This window comes from Malaclemys terrapin, chromosome 1, assembly GCF_027887155.1.
Source record: "Malaclemys terrapin pileata isolate rMalTer1 chromosome 1, rMalTer1.hap1, whole genome shotgun sequence".
Lineage (NCBI taxonomy): Eukaryota > Metazoa > Chordata > Testudines > Emydidae > Malaclemys > Malaclemys terrapin.
The window spans coordinates 219,307,464-219,324,713 of NC_071505.1; the positions used below are offsets into that span (position 1 = coordinate 219,307,464).

General features: G+C 42.1%; 1 long non-coding RNA gene across 1 annotated transcript; it reads left to right on the forward strand.

Moving 5' to 3' along the window:
• Positions 1 to 8,492: 8,492 nt before the first annotated feature.
• On the forward strand, positions 8,493 to 16,784 carry LOC128830637 (uncharacterized). The gene is made up of 2 exons (XR_008443625.1): positions 8,493 to 8,601; positions 15,460 to 16,784. It is a non-coding gene; the product is annotated as an uncharacterized LOC128830637 (long non-coding RNA).
• Positions 16,785 to 17,250: the final 466 nt, after the last annotated feature.

Genomic DNA, 17,250 nt, shown 5'->3' on the forward strand with positions numbered 1-17,250 from the left:
AGTCAATGTACTTAGATCAACTTACTGTGGTGTCTTCACCGCAGTGAGTCGACTGCTGCCACTCCCCCGTCGACTCTGCCTGCGTCTCTTGCAGCGGTGGAGTACAGGAGTCAACGGGAGAGTGCTCGGGGATCGATTTATTGCATCTAGACTAGACGCGATAAATTGACCCCTGCTGGATCAATCGCTGCCCACCGATCCAGCGGGTAGTATAGACATATCCTGAGATGCACTCAGCCTCCATCAGGACTAATTACACCCACTTTCCAATGTGTGAGTGAATGTAAGGAGATGCTTAAGTGGGTATAATTTACACACTGAGGAAATGTAAGTTAAAGTAAGGGGTGGCTTATTTATACCTTTGAGATACCCTCCTGTTAGCACAATTCTGGCACAATAGCCAAAATTAGTCAGGCCATAGGAATGTCCTGGCCATGCCCCTGGCATGCTTCCTGCTTTGACTGCTTTAGATTTATTTAGACTTGCCACAAAATTTGAGTCATAGAAAAAAACCCAGTTGTCAGACCAGTATCTGTTATGCCATGTCTCTCTCTGTAACAACAAGTGAAAAGGAAATGGATCACAGGAAGTTTTCGGGGGCCAACAGCTCCGGTAGCCCCTTGTTCTCCAAATTTAAATCACAGGGCTGCTTCTTATTCTGCTGTGGATCATCACTTAAAAAAAAAAAGGGAACTGGGCAAACTTTTACTTTCTGAAACAATGGCAAGAATATGCTACTCAACACAAAATCATATTGATCTATATCTGACCCATAAAAAGAGAGAGTGAAGCATGGTGCTCGGATGATTTATATATATATATTCCTTCATAAAACAATAGAACTTAGAGATAGAAAAACACCTCCTAGGCCATCTAGTTCACTTCCCCTGCCTGTGGAGGATTTTTTCTTGTTGCTTTAGTGCTAACATGCACAGTATCCTTTGGTTCTCATTGCATCAACAAGTAGTGAGAGTGGATGGCGGGGGGCGGGGGGGGGGGGGGAGGGGTGACTCTTAGAAGACAAGAACAATATATGTGGTGTGCAGAAAAGACGCCACGCCACACTCACTCCTGCCAGTGATGTGGGAATATAACCCTGCCCATAGCCCCACACCAGCCTGGGAGGTAGCATTCGCTCTGGGGAAAGGCACTATCTCTCCCCCACCCACACACCCAGGACTTCATCTGGTAGAGGACAGCTTTAAATTACAGCCAGGGATCCTTCCAGCAGAAACTGCCTAGAGATGGGCTGAATCAGTGCATCACCAAGCAGGCTGGCCACATTCCTTCTGCACAGAGCACCATCCTGTTTTGGGCTTGCACTGACTGACTGTGCCCCCCCACCCAGGCAGAGTGAGGTTCAAAGATGCAGCCCCTTCTTGCCAGACTTTCCACTACCGCAAACCCTTCCGCTGATGTAACCAAGAGTTGAAACAAGCCCAGGTGCTGATCCCGCAGTGCAGTAGCGGGGGCGGGCTGGGCTGCACCGTTACAGGCACTATCCTTCTAACTAGGCTTTGATGTTAAGTCCCTTCTGCCTGTGTCTGACAGTTGTTCAAGTAGATGTAAAAATATCCCATAGTGAGTTTCAAAAAGAGGCTAAGAAAAACTGGGAGCTCGGCCAATGACTTCCTCCCCCAGTGAAAGAGGTTTTAATATCCAAGGCCAGGCGTGTATGTAGGGCTTGGTTTCAGTTTCAGTCGTAACTGCCTTCCCCATATTTCCTTTCTACTTCAACCTCAGTGTTTCTCATCACAAACAGACCCTCCAACAACCTTCTCTCCTCTCTGTACAGCTCCCTACGCCTGATCTCATTTACACGCAGCGCTATTTACACTGCTCTTTGCACATCCAGAGTTGTGAAAAGGGGCCAGCGGGTCAATGAGAATGAGAGCTCACTGTCCATTAGGTGTTTGCCCGGCTGGGCTCCTTTGGAGTCTTGCACTCTTCTAAGATTTCATCTTCAGAGATATGCTGGATACACTCATTGCCTCCAGAATTTTGTTTGAAAGAACATCTTTCAAGCCACTTCTGTCTTTGTAGGGTAAAAGTCTGCTCTTGAGACATGGATCAAGCTGTGATGCCAATATATATTCTCTTTCAAATCTTTGACTAAAACAAAGGTCTGAAGGCTGAGTTTCAATCTTGTTTTCTCATCAGCATTTAAATTGTTTCCTTTAGTTTCTAATTCACATTATATTTTTCCATGGTAGATATGGCTAAAATCAAATGTACAGCAGTGCCCGTTTAATGTTGACGTGGCCTTTTTCAAGATATTGTAACCTGCACATGCAGGGCAATGGACTTGATGGGCTAACTGGTCTTTTCCATTTCCAATTAGATAGGATAAGTACTATATGTGACACTCTGTGCCTCGGGGAAACACCCTGCACCCTCATGTTCATCATTATAATATGATTGTGTGGTATCCAATGCAAAGTTTGTCATTTTGGGTGTCTTTGTGGTGCACTGAGCATTGTTGTTATAGTAAAGTTATAGGTTGTAATTTCATGTATATAGTTATGAGGCTGAAAATGTGTCCTCATGGCTTAAAACAAGCTCAGGCAAAACTCTCCAGGAGCAGAGGGGCAGTTCACACCTCATCGGGGCATGTATGGGATAAACCCAGCCCAGTCTCACAGGAACAAAGGACACTGGCGTAGGCAGCAACAAAGGATCTGTTGGACTCCTGAAAGAGTCACCCCCCTTCCTTTGGTCAATTTGGGATTAGGATGCGGTGGATGATTGGAGTGACCTAGCAGATCACCAGTCCAGATAACACCAGGGGAATGTCACAGTGGCGCAGCAAACAGGGTGTATGTGCGGCTTGTTACTCCAAGTGAAATTCACACTTTAAGCACTGATATTTGTGATTTTTAAGTGAGTCTTAAGTGCAGTGGCTAAGAAAAGTCAAGGATTGGAGTGACCTAGCAGATCACAGGTCCAGATAAAACCAGAGGAACATCACACTATAAACACCATGTTTATTTATATCTATATTATGATCACTCCCATCCCAGAATAATTGAGGGGACATCCCAGAATGTCTCGGGAACATTAAGCTGGCAATAATTTTTCAGCAGATGAAGTTAAGGGCTCCATCTTCTTTTCTAGTCCTGTGCTTGCCAGTATAGGCATGTATGGCTTTTTGCTGTGTACTGTTGCTATGTGCTTCTGAGTAGTTGTGACTCATCCAGAATATGTTCAGAAGAGACAAAATACCAGCTAAGGAAAAGAACTGCAAGAAATTTATTTTCTGCCAAATTCTGTGCTCTCCAACGCACAGAGTTTTGTTTTTCTTCAGGCCTACAAGGCCCATTACGTCGATGATGGTACGATAGAGGTACAAGAGCAGAACGCATAGGCAGGCACAGTGGCATCTTCATACACTAGCACCATTTATTAGGCTTCAGAATTGTGCATTTAAGGTAACTATTAGTCATCATGAACTGCAAAGATCAGGAAGGGAGTTTTCCCACCAACATTACTAATGACTGTATTGTGCCTTAAGATACAGCCCTGAGCACAGAATAGTATATAAGGCACTCAGTGCCAGGAGTAACTCTGAGAGACATTATGCCTCAGAGAGATCTCTCCTATGTACAGCTTCTTCAGAGCTTCTCCTCTTGTGTAGAGAGAGGGGTAATCTGCTACATGTTTTTTACAGGCCACAGCATACTTCCCCACACTTATGTCCAGCCAGATCCACACAGGAGAATGGAAATTGGAGGAGTTCCAGTCTGACTCTAAGTGAAGAAAATAGCATATACTGGGTGCTGGAAGGAACCTGACAGGAATATAATTGCCCTTCCCCTTCTCTACAATATTACCGTCCTATCCAGGGCCGGCTCCAGGCACCAGCTTACCAAGCAGGTGCTTGGGGTGGCCACTTTGGAGAGGGGCGGCACGTCCAGCTGTTCGGCAGCAATTCAGCGCATGGTCCCTCACTCCTGCTCGGAGCGAAGGACCTCCCGCCAAATTGCTGCCGCAGATCGCAATTGCGATTGCGGCTTTTTTTGTTTTGTTTTTTGTTTTGTTTTTGGTTTTTTGTTTGGCTGCTTGGGGTGGCCAAAACCCTGGAGCCGGCCCTGGTCCTATCTGGATGTAAAACCGAAAATGGTGGTGTATTAAAGTTACAGAGAGAGCTGCAAACTTCACTCATTATGTTTGCTACCTCAAGACTGCACCTCTATTCAGACTTGTTTTGTACTTTTAATACTCTGTTATACTTAGCTGGAATTTGTACTTTTCAGTGCTGTGTTTTTAATGCTAAGCTGAAATTTGTGTACATTCTGCAGGTGAGAAGTAAGTCCCTGAGCCTATATATCTAGCATGTGACTGAGACAAGGAGGCAGAGCACAGCTGTTCCACTTCTCCCAAAATGTGTACCACAGAAGCAGTAAAAATAAGAACAAAATGGGTCACATTCTTGTTCTCTTCTGAGTTCCTGCTTTGCTATTCACTAGGTCTCACAATGGAAAGCCATCTGATGGGCTGGTCATTGGCCTTTGTGAAATGAATTGGTGGTCTCAATCCAATTCCAACTTCCTGGTAGACTCTCATCCTTCACTGTAGCTGGCATGAATTGGCATATTTGTTAGTAGTGTCAGGAGAGGGAGGAAGTGAGAGATCGTAGAAATTGTCCCTCTAGGTCGGGTGAGAGGCAAGTTGATGAGACAATATTGGTGAGCCTGTCCTACTGTTGCTCATGATGTTCCCAATAAACAGATGGCTTCCATCTTCACGGCTGTCAGTCAAGCCACATTCCCAAACATGATAGTCACTATAAACTATTTTACAAACAAAATGAAAAGTAATTGCCCTACTCTTTGTGCTTAAAGGATACAAATGGCACAGCTAAAGTATCCACCAAAGACTATATATAACTCATTCTAAAGAATTAGCGGGACTAGCGGAGTCTCCATTTCCAACTGGTTTGCTCTCTCTACTAGTAGAACATGTGTGATTGGTTTGGTTTGGTTATTGTTCTTGTTCCAATGGGAGAAACAAAATCCCTTTGAAACGTTTAAAGTTACTTTAATTAGACTATCAATGAACTCCCTGAGTTCATGCCATAGGAAAAAATTTTACACATATGGGGCCAGATTCAGCCCAGGGATGCAAGGATGCCATCAGCATGAGTCAGGGCCTTCCCAGGTGTCAGAATGTCTGTTCTGAGTGAAGGTACAGTGATTCAAGGCACCCACATCCTATACTCCACGTACAGGCCAGCTTAGCTCCAAAATTACTCAATGCTAGTCAGGAATGGGGTGATATCATTTTACCCTGAAGCGGTACTATACAAGTTCCCAGGTAACTTCTACCTGCAATTATCTTATCGAGTTTGATCCACAGTTAAAGATGTCCTCCTCTAGTGAAACCTCTTTAGCTGACTTCTCCCAGGACTGAATTTCCCTGGGATGCAGCAGTCTCTCTTGGTACAGGGGTATGGGAGAACAATTTGACCGTCTAATACAAACAGAAAAAAGCCCAGGATATATTCATTCTTCCCCTCCCCAGCTGTAGCCCTTGTTGTGTGATCTTTTGCGGTGGACTGTCATACTTGACAAATCACGTGTAAATGTCAGAAACAAATACACTATTATAAATTACATGATTTTGCTGTGAAAATAGAGGCCTGTTCTATTCTGCTTAGGAATTTTGGTTCTTAAGACAAACTTAAACCTTGCTCCTTTCAAACACAACTTTTCCATTGGACTAAGTGTTTTAATAAATATTACAAGCTATGTTTTAATACCTCCAAATCCCCCCCTTCCCTTGTTCATCTCCAATTATCTCTGTAAAGCGCATTAGCTTACAAATGTGCAATATATGCCTTTTGTACCACATGTATTATAAGATGAACTGCAGCCATCCAGGATTGCTTCCCAACAGTATGGTGATTCAGAATGATTTGTATGACTAATGTGCTGCCTGTCCCTCTCAGGTACTTTATTTCAGCTTCTTGGCTGCATATCCAGGCTCCATTTTTATTGCCAGTTATCACAGTATTTGAAGTGTGGGTGTATTTCTAGCAAATAATCCACTTGGATTTACTTAGTAAATACCGTGAGCCATGCTTTCGTGAGCCATGGTTTCAGCTCATCTGCAGTTGTTATTACTTAACAATGTGCAAATATCGTGAAGTGTATTTGCTTGTTCTTTCACACCTCTTACTGAGCTGCATGTCGAAAGGTATAGGCCACAAGTGTGTTTCATACTGTGGCCCATTTATTCTGCTCTATTAGCACAAAATGTCTATAAACGGAGCTTAAATAGTCCCCGCAGAATAGATCATGGAGGAGGGTTTTCTCTTGATGGCATAGAGCCAATATGCCTTCCATACCAGCACCCTCCTAGCCCCCGCATAGGGGGAATGTAGGGATTGGCAGGCAAATAATGAGGAAGGAGGAGACTGGCATTGTTTTCAGATTGTTTTGTAGCAGGATAATGGCCCCATAAAGTGCTGTTACAAGTTGGTGCAATAGAGTAACCATGACACAGGCACAAAGGTAGCTCCCGGCTACCTTCCCTATGTCACTCCCCTGCCCCTGCTTTCCTGTTCTAAGGATGGACAAACAGGCATGCAGCACACAGAGCCACTTGGTAAGGCTAATTGTTGATGTGATGGGCTGTTTCATTTTTCAAGTGCTTTATAAACAATATGGCCACTTACACCGTGAGGTAACACACAGTTACCAAGATTTATACCAGGGTAATTGAGCTTAGAGTCTGGCACTTTGAATACTAAGATTATTATTTTCTACACGCTTGTGGGGGGAAAAAAATTGCTTGTTGCTGTCTTTTTCTTTTCTGGACCTGCTGAAGTTTCTAGCAGCACTAGATAAAACAGGCATTAAGTCTTCTAGATACCATGGCGGAACTAAGAATCTTTGTTCCTCATTATTGCACAAAATTTTGCAGTCCCCAAGCTGTTATGAAACATTGTACAGGGGTCACAACAGGAAGTACCATCAACAGTGAGTAAATAAAGCCACCCCTTCCTATTTTACAGATTTCAGAACTTCCTTATCCTCCAGTTCCAAATCCTCTTACAGCTGTTGCTCTCATTTATTTATGGATTTTAGTTTTTTCTGGTTTTTGCATGGGCTGCTTTAATGGGACCACCACCTGCTCCCTCTTACTGGCATTCTCTTTTTGCATGCAGGAAAATAAGTTTCAGCTTAATCGGTCTCCAAGGAAGACCGTGAAGCCATTGTCAAAGATCTGCAGACTGCATCCTGCTGCAGCTCTGCAGGAACTGATGTTGAGTCCTCATCCCCACTAAATATTAGTGGAATGATTCATTTCTTCTATTAAAATCTTTCACTAGCAAATCAGACCTGATGCTGTGGCTTGTAACAAGCAATAATCCTATAGTCTGTACCTGTTGACTCTAGCATAGCAATTTAATCAGAATTTGATAGGATTTTGAGGCAATCTGTTTGTTTATAAGCAGAACGAATAAATCCTGATAAAGTATTTTCAAAACTCAGAAGATAGATTACTTGTGCCCATGCCACATCAACAGCAGAAGCCAAGGCAAGAGTCATTATTTACAGATTTACATTATTTGCAGATACTGACTAGCAAAAATTGGGTCAGATCCTGTTCACCTTACTTACATGCACAGTCCCATTAAAATGAATGTGATTACTCATCTGAGTAAGGCAATCAGGGTTTGGCACATTATTTCCAACTCATTTAATATTCCAGCCCCTGATTCAACAAATGTTCTTATGCACCTTTAAGCATGTTTAAACTTAAGCAGCGAATGAAGCATGCTTCAGTGGCACTACTCAGGTACTTAAAATTAGGCCTGGGCTTAAATAATTTACTGAATAGAATTCTGTTAAAGAATTCACATCTTCTGAGGCTTTGTCTTCTCTAGGAAGAAAGGTGTGCTCTTAACATGAGTTGGCTAACATGAGGTAAGATCCTAATGAAGACAAGGCAATTTGTGGTTTTCACAGGCGTTAGCAAGTCAAGGTCAGCCCTACGTTTTCCCATAGTCTTTAATTCAACCTCCTAATGCGTGTGAAAACTTCAGACTCTATACAAACACAAAACAAAAAGACTGTCCCTGCTACTTGATTTTTAAAATTTTTAATAGTGGCTGTTTGAAACTCTAGCGATGTGCAGTGTGTTAGCGTTAGTAGGGAGAGAGCAGGTATGGTGGTTAAAGTACCTGATAAATTTGTTGATCCTGTGGGATATCTACCTTCATATACATGGTATGTATAATATATACATCCATATCTCTATATTGTGTGCACAATACATATAACATGTATGTGTATAATTATAAAAAAGAAGAAATATAGCTGAGCAGGCCTGCAGCAAATGCTGTTTTTGTCTTATTCTTTCTTGGAAAGGCTGCTCAGAAGAAATTAATAATTAATCTCACTCCAACAGCTGGTGATTGCAGACTGTCTCCCCATGCACAGTGCTTAGTCTCCCGCTTTTGTTTTAGAATTCTGTAGTCACTTCAGCTGGAGTAGCCCTCAGGCCTTACACTGCAAAGCAACCTCTGTATCTCCTGGATTATCTGCTTGTCACTGCCCAAGGCCTGTTGATTATCACTTCATCAAGCAAAATGAGGTAAGGGGATGGGAGAGGGATATAATGTAAGTGTGCGCCACAATCTTCCAAGGTTACTGAGGGGCTGGTCTAAGGTCTGAGCTGTTGATCTAATGATCATTTCTTTGTTTCTGTTAGATGGGACTGTCAAGGCTGCAGAAAAGCTTCCAGATAAATGACAAAGGAACAACACATACCCCAGCCCCCACCATTCAATCACTTTCCCTAAAGGGACAACTGAAAAATAGGGATGTGTAGCAGTTAGGAAGGATCAACCTTCATCAGATGCTTTATATAAGGGATTGGTGGGAAATAGCCTCAGCCCCCACAAAAGGACCCCGCTAAATGAAGTTAGTGAAATTTTTAGATTAAACTCTCTAAACAGAATTACAATAGAGTTATAATAATGTGAGGGGACTGAGGCTTAACCTGGAAAAGACAAAAAAATTCAGAGCATTGTAGACACTCCCTTCTTAATTCGTCACACTGCCTCTGAGTAGGCATGTCTTCACTAGCAACGGTAAAGCGCTGCTGCGGCTGTGTAGTCGTGGCACCAGCAGGACCAGAGGATTCAGGGGGCCTGGGGCAAAGCGGGGGAGCAGACATAAAAAAAGGCACCACCCGCTGCAGCGCTTGTACTCACCGGGCGGCGCTGTGAGTCTGTGGTGGCGGCGGGTCCTTCACTCACTCCGCATCTTTGGCAGCACTGAAGGACCCGCCGCCGAAGACCCGGAGCGACTGAAGGGCCCACCACTGAAGACCTGGATTGCCACCGGGTGATTTGCCAGGTAAGGGATTCTCGGCCAGGGCTTGCGGGGCCCCTGTGGGGCCTGGGGCCTGGAGCAAATTGCCCCACTTCCCCCCCACACCCCTCCCGGGCGGCCCTGCCTCCACGAGGGGTGTAGCTACCAGCGCTGGGAGCCATGGCTGGTGCATTGTCTACACTGCCACTTTACAGCGCTGAAACTTGCTGCACTCATGGAGGTGTTTTTTCACATCCCTAAGCAAGAAAGTTGCAGCACTTTAAAGTGGCAGTGTAGACAAGGCCCTGCTTGGCTACATTAATAAGAAAACACTTTAGAAAACTAGATTAGCAGATCCCTTCTATTTTATTTACTGTTTTTAAAGGGTAGACAATGCACGTAAGAGATATCTTACTACAACAGGTCATAAAGTCTAAACTGGGAGGTAAAATGGTGTAGTGGATAGGGCATGGCATTAAAGAGTCCTGGGCTCTATTCCCATCTCTGGCAAACCATATAACATTTTTGTCCCTAGTGTATGTCTGTTCTACAGCTGCTACAGTGGCACACCTACAGCTCTGCATTTGTGCCACTTGTAGCATTCTTAGTGTAGAAACCTCCTACATAGACTGAAGGGGTTTTTCGGTCAATGTAGTTAATCCACTGCTCCAAGAGCTACATTGATGGCAGAATTCTTCCATTGATCTAGCCACATCTACCTAGGGGGCTAGGTTGACCCAACTATGTTGCACAGGCACAAAACTTTTAATAGCTGTGACCAACATAGTTAAGTTAATCCAATTTTTAAGTGTAGACCAGGCCTTAGTTTTACCATTGGTAAAATGAGTATAATAATGCTTCCATACCTTGTTAAAGCACTTTGGCTAAGTTTTTTTCAAAAAATGTTTAGTGATTTTAGGGGCCTCAACTACTTGGCTCAACCAGTTTGAGATATCTTATATACATAAAGCAGCCGCCACTCTGGAAATCAGGCTGCTTTAAGGCATCTCAAGTTAGGCATACAAAATCCCATCACTTTTGAAAACCTTGGCCTTTGGGATGTATGCATGAGAAGTTCTCTAAGTACTAGTATTAAGTAAGAATGTCTTAAAAAATAAAATTCATAAAACAAAAGGCTATGCATGGACAAGTGTGTTTCAAAGGAACCTCAAACTGAATTCCAATTTTTCAGGCAATCTGTATTTGCATGTGCAGACCTGATGACCGGCAGGTATAATATCTGTCTGAACAATAATATCTGAACAATTTTAAAGCCCATAAAAAAAAATGGCTCCAAACATAGAGAACTCAAACACTTATTTTTTGTACCATATTGAAAAACATCAATTCAATGAGATGCCCACTTTTTTTTTAACATTCAGCCTCTACTTATGCAGCAACATGAAAAAAGAGATAGCAAACCACACACAAAATGGTTGAACTCTATAATGCAATCGTGTTTAAAGAAATAACAGCTCTTTCCCAAGATAAACACTTGCCTGCAAAGTTTCAGCTGAAAAATAATCTCTATGGCTGAGTTAATATTTTTTGAATGGAAAGATGCCTCGAAAGGAAATACCAACAGAACCTTTAGCAATAGCAGCCATGTCGTGTGCACTTCCCTGATGTGTGAACTTATTCGTTGAAATTCAGATACTGCTTTCAACAAACAACTGCAAAATATTCTTTTGTTCCTGGCTATTATTTTTTCCCTCTGCACTGACTAGTATCCCTCAGCAGTTTCAACATTAAGTCTGCTTCTAAGGCTAAACCAAAACCAAAAACATTTAAACTAAATCTACCCAGATAAATCAAATTAGCATGTAAATAATTGGCTCTCAAAGTCAGTGTGTTGCTATTTTAAATACTATATGCAAACTCATGATGTTTTGGAGCTTCAGTAAAGACTGAATTTCTGTTGCAAAAATTTCTGTCTCCTTATTCTTTTTACATGGGCATGTACTGTGCAATGCCAAGGACTTTCACTAATAATATTTATGGTGCAATAAATCTTCTTCCATATCATTTTTGTGGTTGATGTTACCTTTGGTACCTGGACATGTTCCAAAGTAGAATCTACAATTACTCATCCCCAACAATTGGTTTTAATAGGATCATTTGGCTAAATAACTATTTGATTTCCGGACATGTTTAAAGGTAGCACAGGAGGCTGACGCAGTGTTTAAGATCACTTTTCTCCATGGGATCACTATTCTGTCTAACGACATGCTGAACTGATTTTGAACTCTTGCAAGATGGAGAGAGAGAAAAGGGGGTACAGGAGACCAACAGGTCTTTACTACCCACTACCAAATCAGGTGAATGCATTAGTTTATGAAGCAAACAAACAACAACAACAAAAACAGTCCCCAACAGTGGCTTCATAATCTACACAGGTTCGAAGTTCATATCTATAACTCTTAGAATGCTCAGTCTTTCTATTGTGTTTACTAGACCTCACCATTCTTACTCTGTCTCCTCAGAAAAATGCCCTTGTTTCCTCTTACACTTTTATGATCTTTTAAATACAGATGCTCACTTGATTAATCATCTACACATCTTCCCATTACCTGCTTTCTGAGTCCAAATGTGGAACTCCCTACAGGGCAGGAGTGGTAATTTTCTTACTGACATCCCAATAAGTGCTTCATTTTACCATGGGCAATGCAGCATATGCATCTGCAACTTTCACCCGTGATTTCATCTAACTTCACAAGCTATGCAGGAGTGGGCCAGGTCAGTTTTTGAAGAATGATATAGCCTTGAGAAAATGCCAGGTGCTGCAAGAAGTACAATTGGCTATTTATTAGGCAATTCCATTGGACCCAGCCTGTTCTTAATTAACCCACCCGGAAGTTAGAGAACACCAAGAAGAAGGAGATGTGCTGACTATTATTGGTCATTATAATTGCATATTATTTTGCAGCATCCAAGTTTATGCTAGCCAGGAGTTCTCCAAATTCATTGCACCATGACCCCCTTCTGACAAAAATTACTACACGACACCGGGAGGGGGGACCGAAGCCTGAGCCTGGTGGCCCAGGGAGAGGGTGGGACAAAGCCAAAACCCAAGTCCCAGCCCCTGGGTGGGTGGGAGCAAAGCTCAAGGGCTTCAGCCCCATGCACAGGGCCTGTAACCTGAGCCCCGCCATCCAGAGCTAAAGCTCTCAGGCTTCAGCTTTGGCTGTAGGTGGCAGGGCTTTGGCCCCAGGCCCCAGCAAGTCTAATGCCAGCCCTGGAGACCCCATTAAAAAGGAGTCACAACCCACTTTGGGGTCCCGACCCACAGTTTGAGAAACACCGTGCTAGGCAATCTACAGCACAGGTAAACTGCGCAAGATCCTTGCCTTGTGGAATAGCTAACAACATGTTCCTGTGTGAATTTTGGCACAGCAGAGGATTTGGCTGTATGCTTTGTTGTGTGTATTTTGGCAAAGCAGAGGGCTTGTGAGCTGCTTGCTCCTAGAGAGTATATAAAATAATAGTGTTTAGCAAGGGATTTTGAAAGAGTTTTTTTACGATCCCATTAGCAGTTCTAAAATTAGGGCAAGAATTATCTGAAGAGGGTTATTATTTTAGATGTTTAATGTGAGAAGTGAGAAAAGGCAACATGGAATCTATGGGCTGTAAATGCAAAATAGAGGTGTTTTCTTTTTCTTTTTCCCCCAGTGGAAAATGCAATGATGGAAGCTATGCCAACACTACATATTAATTACACTAATGAGCAACAATGGGGAGGGGAAGGAGAATTAAGCAAACCCAGCTATAAATAATAAAATTCCATGAAAACTCTAGTGTTAAAAGAAATTGTTCTGTAAATGTTTATGCAGTTATGCAAACATTTTGTATATATTGCTGATTGGTAGATATTCTGGATATGACAAGAAAAATGTGAAAAGTCACATTTTTAGTCTGTCTTCTTGCAAAATGTACAGTAAAACATATCTTTAAACTAGTTTCCTTCTCACTCCATTTAGAAGACTTAGTAATACATCAGTATTGTAACTGTTGGGAACTTTTGTGGATCCTGAAATAGCTAATCTTTGCAGGACATTACAGCTGTAAATTACCTTTTGAAAACTTGGCCAGGAATCCACTAACCAAATGAATAGATTATTCAGTTATGAGGTACTACCCTGCCCCACCCCCCAGAAACCATAATGGGAACAGTTTGGTAGAACATCAGTCAGTTTTTCTAACTGCAATATTAATACTAGAGCCACCACTTTTCTGTTCTGTACCTTCAGAAGACAAAAAATTCAGTAGTGTAGTAGAATTGTGCTGGCTACTACAGAAAGGAATGTATGTAGCAAGATTGGCATCCTACCTGCCACTGCAATTCTCAGCACATTTTTCCTTATTAAAATAATACAGAATATTTCATTTTTTGTCTTGGTTAAGGTTTATATTTGTACGTTTAGAACTCTGGTTACATGGGATAAAACATGGACTTCATTTGAGTGGTTTTTCCTTCAGTGTCTTCAAATGATATCAATACAGGATGGCATATCTTACAGAAACACTGCCTTAATGTTCTTTCCTGACATTCAGGAAGGCTCAAAGTGGAATCTAGATGAAATAAACTGAATTTTAAGCAGGCTACATCTGTAGTCCTCAGCCTTCCTCTTGTCATCTGCCCATACATTTTTTTCTGTCATTCCTTCTCTTACCCTATAAATGGATTATTACTTGTAAATTATAGTAACTCAAGTGGTACTTTGTCAAGTAAAAAAGCTTATTGCCTTTGTGCATTTACTATCCTCTTTTACTGATGTATCCTCTAATATGTAGTAGTATTATTCCTAAAATATTATTCCATCAGTGAGCTAGAGGATTTAAATAAATTCTCTGGTCAATGAGCAATTCCACAGCCAAAGAAATATTATAAACCAGCATTCTAGTGCAGGATTAATGCATTGACTTTTCACCGGCAGACCAGACTGGCTAACGTCTATTTAGTGGTGTCAACTTAAACAATTACAATGATATTTGTCCACATCTCTCACACTCACACTCACACTCACACACACACACACACACAGAGCACAGTTGACTGGACCCAGTTCAACATGAGTGTCTCTTCAGGCTCTCCCCAAGGCTGTAGGCCCCTCAGTTAGCACAATGGACATACTATGAGCACAATGCCTGTCTCTCACCAGTATTGTCACACCCCAAAGGGGAATTAACATTCACCAGCTTCAATGGAAAATTGAAAAAATAAAGAAGCAAAGCAATGAAAACTTAAAGCCAGTGCTGTTGGAAGAGCATCGTGACAGTGGATCCTGTGGGCGGGGATACCCAGGTCCTCAAAGGTATATAGACTCTTAACTTCTATCGTAATCAATGGAAGTTAGGAGCTAAATACCTTAGAGCAAAGGTTCTCAAACTTCAGTGCACCGCAACCCCCTTCTGAAAACAAAAATTACTACAGGACCCCAGGAGGGGGGACCAAAAGCCTGAGCCCACCCGAGCCCCACCACCCGGGACTCACTTTGGGGTCCCAACTCACATTTTGAGAACCAGTGCCTTAGAGGATCTGGGCTAGAATTGCTTAGTATGGTTTGGTATGGCTGGTGGGCATAGATAGCTAGTGTATATAGGATCAGTGATGTAGTGTAACAATGACTGGTATCTGCCTCAGAATGCCTGTACGTACAAAACACTTGCATTGCAGCAACCCTGCTTATCCTTTAATATGTACTGGACGGCTATGTCATTATTAAAATAAGAACAAAAAAAGGCTTTGGCTTTTGCCAGTTCATTAGGACCTTGTTCATTCATGCTCCCTATGACTGGGCGCCCATTGTGAATGACTGAATTTTGTAAATTAGTGAGTAAAGATCTGATCCTGCTCCCAATGCAGTGAGTCAGAATTTTGCCATAGAATTCAATGGAAGCAGGACTGGTCCTGAATGACTTGATCCTGCATCACTGAAGTCATAAGAGGCTTTACCATTGACTTCTATTGGTGCAATGATCAGGCCCTAAAGCAAGTATGTGAAATAACAAACAAAACAAGGATCCCATGTCACAAAATATATTTTGTTAATTTATTTTGCCAGTGGTGATTTGTGTAATTATTTCTTATATTTCATAATTAAAATTGCCATTAATTATTGGATATATTATTTTACAGCACCCAAATATGTGATGAGCTCATACAGTACAAGTAAGAAGTGATGGGGATAGATGCTCCGTTGGCGTGGAGTGCTGTAGTTCCATTGACTTCAACTGGGGATCTGCCCCATCTTAATCCTGACGGAGGATGCTTTACATTCTAATTTCAGGCATGATGCAACAAAGGGATGGGGTCGGGTAAGAAATCAATATGAAGGGGTGCGTTGGGGGCATTGGGAGAGAAAAGCAGCAATACTTAGCCAAGGCTTGTACAGAATATGTGGTGTAGTCAACCCCCACAAACTTTGTATAAATATCTTAGCATCAATATACATAAGTATCTTTGACTCATTTCTTGTGGTAAAGGCCTGGCAGTAGGGTTAGTTAAAATAATGTAGTTTTAATATAATTCCTCACTCCAGCATCTGCTGCTAAGGCTTAGATGAGGCATTAAGAGGGACTGCTATTCTTCTGTGCAAATTATAAGTGCCCTGGTTTTACAGTCCTCTCCTGAGCAAGGACTGTAGGAACAGACTCAAGGAGTGAAGTCCTAGCCCCACTGAGTATGGCTGCAATATTAACCCAGTGTTTGAACTCAAGCTCAAGACTAACCCCTCTTCCATCTACACACAACTATCACTTACCCAGGGCTTGGACCCAGGGTCCCAGGACCCCATGCAGGTGGGGAGTGGTCCAGTCTGAATCAAACCAGGACCTAGACACAGCCCCACTGGACTAGTGCTCTGGGAGTCTGCCAAGAGTATTCCACAATAGCAAAGGATGACTTTCTTTGTCCTCTGGACAGTCAAATTTGGTGGACAGTCAAGTTTTCCCACGTTGCACCATGAAGAAATGGCTAGAGCAGCCACATTTTGGGAGGGTGCCAGGAAGTCTGGGATATGGGTGGTTGGATTCGGGCCCAGATAATGCAGTGTAGGTGTTGGAACTCCAGGTTATAATCTGGGGTTACAAATAAGTGTAGACACTTAAGACTAGATTAGCAAACACAGGGTCTGCTAACTCAAGGTCAAATGACCCTGGGCTTACTTTTCACTGTACACATACCCATTGAAGTCAATGGAGCTTTGCTATTGACTTCAGCAAGGTCAGGTTTTCACCCAGGTATGCAGGTTAGTGAAGTGTGGATTAGCAAAACTCTGTTCTGTTTAAGGAAATCCAGCACTCATGTTTCACAGTATTTTATTTACCATGAATGTTTTAGCGATTTGGTGATATATTTTTCACAGACTATTTTTAAGCACTTTCTTTTTTAACCCGTACAAACAATGTGTATCTGCAGCTTTTTGCCCTTGTCTTAAATAAAACTAACAGTAATAAAGAAGAGCTGAGGGTTTTTTGTTTTGTTTTGTTTTGCTTTGCTTCCTTTTTGCCCTTCTTGTTGAAAATTGCTATTTGAAAGTGCAGTCTCCGGGGAACAGTCACTTCCTGACCGTATTTGGCAAGAGAAGGAGTCTGTAATGCATGATACTTTTTCATACTGAGGCAGGAAGTTCTGGTCTTTGTGCTCTTCATGAATATATTTTACACATCTTTTTGCTGTTTTCTATCCTAAATGAAGATATATTTTAAATATCACAAAAAAATGTACTTGTTTCATGGGTAACAACTTTATTTGACAAGTTGAGTTCAAACTGAAACACAGGGCAAGCTTAAAGAAAACTTACTCAGTGAAGACTTACTGTAAAGGTGGCTAAGAACCAAAAATGTCTAATGAATATTTGAGTAAGTGAATTTACATTATAGAGCATATAAAAACAATTAGGGCCCGCCCCCCCCTTTCAGCCACTAA